Source organism: Anomaloglossus baeobatrachus, unplaced genomic scaffold (genome assembly GCF_048569485.1).
Source record: "Anomaloglossus baeobatrachus isolate aAnoBae1 unplaced genomic scaffold, aAnoBae1.hap1 Scaffold_245, whole genome shotgun sequence".
NCBI classification, from domain to species: domain Eukaryota; kingdom Metazoa; phylum Chordata; class Amphibia; order Anura; family Aromobatidae; genus Anomaloglossus; species Anomaloglossus baeobatrachus.
The window spans coordinates 323,547-327,569 of NW_027442066.1; the positions used below are offsets into that span (position 1 = coordinate 323,547).

At 43.6% G+C, this 4,023-nt stretch overlaps 1 pseudogene; it reads left to right on the forward strand.

The window, feature by feature from the left end:
* Positions 1 to 3,252: 3,252 nt before the first annotated feature.
* LOC142262383 (U2 spliceosomal RNA) lies at positions 3,253 to 3,458 on the forward strand (annotated as a pseudogene).
* Positions 3,459 to 4,023: the final 565 nt, after the last annotated feature.

Genomic DNA, 4,023 nt, shown 5'->3' on the forward strand with positions numbered 1-4,023 from the left:
TGATATGATATGTGTTCATTTCCTTCACTATATAGGATTGCAAGTTTTCCATTTGTACCTTAATGGCAATGACGCTATACAATTGAACACATATCATCCTGTTATCCATATAGGTGTGTATTTACCTGCTTGACTATTTTTGGTTGTTTGATCCAGAATGTTTCTCCAGATAGGTCATGTGGAAATTTTCTTTCCTCAGTACAAATGTTTTCACTATGGCTTTGGAAAAATTTTTTGTATGTGCATCATGGTCATTTGACCCATTGTACTCTCAAGTAGCAATATATTGTACTGTTATGTTGTACTATGTACTAATTACGTGTTTATATGGTTTTGTAACCCTTTATGATCTTAGATAACTTTATCCTTGATAAAGACCTAAAAACAAGGTCGAAACGTTGGATGAATTATCCTTTTGCACAAATAAAGAATTTTCAGCATTCCAAGAGTTCTTTTCTTACGTTATTGATCACTATAGTGTGCCAGAGCTATTTCTATTGAATTGACTCTTATTTTTTCTGAGCACCTGCTATATACACAGTGAGCCAGACATATTCAAGTTTCATTCAGAAGGCAGAGGGAAGCCTTAGCAGCTGAGCCTATATCTTGGCTTGTGAGCATTAGAACAGGCCGGCGATTACAGGGTAACATGAAAAATGTCCAGCTTGCATTATGACTAGAACATGACAATATCCTTTTAAGTACTAACCTATGATGCGTTCCTAAGCAGTTGATGTTATATGTTCTACATTTCATTTTCTGCATACTTTACAAGTAGTAGAATTTGCTTTGATATAGGCAACTGGATTTTCACAATGAAAAGGCAAAGGATAACGCCCGAAAAAGACGCCATACATTATGTCAGTGCCATCACTGACAAACCTGGATTGACCATGAAATACATCAATCCCCTTAAAGGTGAGTTAAAACAAGTTTTAACTAAATTGCCTTAATATTGTCATGCATTAGAATGACTGTCTTAGGTAATGATAAATATTTTCTACAGGAAGAGGAGTGTTTGCTGAAACTGAAATCGAAAAAGGGAGTTTTGTTGCAGAATATCGAGGCGCGCTCACGTATGCACTTACGATGGTAGACAACTACTCGAGATTTATGGTTGTGGTACAAGTCAAAGATCTAATGGCCCATACTGCAGCGAAGGTCTTCCAAGCACACTTATGCAGACCTCATGGCTACTCAGAGAGAGTCCTCACAGATCAAGGCACAGCCTTTGAAGCGGAAATCTTCAAGGACTTCTGCAGCTTTTACCGATGCAGGAAGATGCGCACTACACCCTACCATGCTCAAACCAATGGTTATCAACCTGCTCAGGACTTTACCCCATATTCCAGATGTGGCCTTACAAGTGATTTATAGAGGGGTAACAATACGTTGGGATCACCGGATCTAATCTCCCTTTTTATACACCCTAAAATCTTGTTTGCTTTAGAATAAACAATAACATCATAAAGGTATAGCAGTACCGTTTCAAAGTTTCGGTGTCCCAAGCAGCATTCCATCAGCCTCTGGAAGGTTCCTGGCAAATTGCACAGCTCGAAGGGCATGCTTTTGAACTCGCAGAGACCCATCGGGGTGGCAAAGGCGGTCTTCTCCCGGTCTGCCTCAGCAACGGACACTTGCCAATAGCGACTAGTGAGATCAAGGGTAGAAAAATAATTTGCAGTTCTCAATGCAGCTAGCTATTCCTCAATACAGGGGAGTGGTGCTGTCCTTCTTCTTTAACAGGACCAACGGAGCTGCCCAGAGGCTACAACTGTCACGGATAACCCCAGCCTCCTTCATGTTGCTCAACATGTCCTTGGTACACTGGTAATGTGCAGGTAGTTTTGGCTTATATCTCTCTTTGATGGGTGGGTGTGCACTTGTGGGGATGTAGTGTTTGACCCCTTTTATTCTTCAAAAGTCTAGCGGATGTTTGCTGAAGACTTGCTCGTATTCTTGCACTAGCCTGTAGACCCCCTTCTTGTGATGTGAAGGTGTGGAGTCAGTGCCTACGTGTAATTCCTTACACCACTCCTATGGCTGACTTGGTGAGCTGTCACTGAATGGGTGGGCTGAAGCAATGGTGGATGCTGCTGTTTGGATAGCATGTGTATCTACTGAGAACAGCTTATCAATGGTGGCAAATCGGAGCAGCTTAATTTCTTGCTCTCCGCAGTTCAACACTCTCATGGGCACTCTTCCCTTCCATATTAATGAATAAAACTATGATGTAAATAGCATATAGATACCCCACAAATGCAGATAAAAGTAGGTTATGGGAAAAGGGGGAAGAGAGAAACAGGAAAATAGTGGAATAAAGTATACCTTCCAGGTGGGAGAGGAAATGGCAGCACAGCCAGTGGAGGTGAAGCAAGGGGAGCCTGCAACTAAAGAGTTGAGAGCGTTATCACATGGTGACTGAGCCTGATTGTAACGGGAGCATAGAGGTGCCGATCCTGTCTTACCTGCGTTGGTGTAGAAGTGGGTGTCCTGTGGTGGAGTCAGCTATGTGCAGTGGTGGCCGTGGGTTCTTTTATGTGCGACCGTAGTAATAGCTGCGCCCACTTCCTGTATGGGAGTGGAATGCAGTGAGGGTAATGGAACGCACGCCTGCGCATTTGTGTTTAACGTCGCGCATGTGCAGAACGGAGAAAAGGCTGCGCTCACTTCCTAATGAAAGGGAGTGAGACGCATCTGGGAAGGGAAGGGAAAAGATTAGGGTTTGGGGATGATGAAAGGGCTTTCTACGGACAAGGATGGCAAAGGGTGGCAGTGACGGAAAGTCAGGCAGCCTGTCCTGTCCTGTCCTGTCCGTCCGTCTTTTTGTATCATGAATTGGAAAGACTGCAAGGGGGAGGGGAGGTGCTTGTGTCCAAAAGGAGGAGTTATTCAGATTCATTGCAGTGGGCGGCGGCTGCAAAAAGCACCATTCTTCTTGTTTTTGCTCTGCAAAACAGCCTTTTCAAGGGTTGGCTTGGGTGACAAAATGTCTTCTGTAGGCGTGGGTTTGTCTCCCTCTCCCTAAGATGTGTCCGGTATAGGCCAGGGTGCCACTCAAGGCCGTAACCAATTCGGGTTATAGCTTCTCGGCCTTTTGGCTAAGATCAAGTGTAGTTTCGGAGGACGCTACCTTGGTCGGTACTGGAAGGTGCCTGGGATTGCACGTCTGCCGGCCTTGAGGAAGTGTGAGCGCCTTCTGGTGACACATAGCCCTCTTGTGCCTGGACGGTTCCCAGGCAACGGGAGGCGATCACCTTTGTTATTTTGAAGTCCTACTGATAAACAGAAAAAAAAAAAATTAAATCTGTTCTTATCAGTTTAATATCTGATACGTCCCCTCTCTGGGGACCATATATTAAATGGATTTTTAGAACAAGGAGATGGAAAAAATCTTGCTCTGTCCACTCCACGCATTGACCTGGTATTGCAGTACCTCCAGGACCGGTGCACCCCTTCTTAACCCAGTTTCCAAAAGCAGAACTCAATTCACCTGATTCAAATGAGCCCCATTAGTGAATTGAAAGAAAGCAAAAACTTTATATGCACCTCAATTTGGCCAATTCACTTTTCACACTTTCACCCTTTTTTTTATCTTTCACACCTTTTACTTGCTTTATTGATGCAAAAAGCTGTGCCAAATAGCAAACTCATCTCCACTCAACTTGACCAACTCTGCTATGTCCCGTGCAGTATCTTATTCTCAGTCTTATCTAGATCATTTGCAATTGAATAGAATAGATCCCTTTTGGCTGCTTATGACTGTGTAAAATATGTAGTTTTACTGGGCTGGGATGAGAGAATCCATTGAAGCATGGTGTAGGGATTGTGGTTCCTGTGTGCTAAGAAGAGAGGCTGGCACCAGCCAGAAAGCCCCATTGCAGCCAATAATCACTTAATAACTTTTTCAACTTGTCATCATATGGGAGGCCTTCCATTCCTTGTAGTAGTCTAGTTGCCCACCTTTGAACTGACTCTAACTTCTGAATGTCCTTTTTAAAATGTGGAGCCCAAAACTGGTTC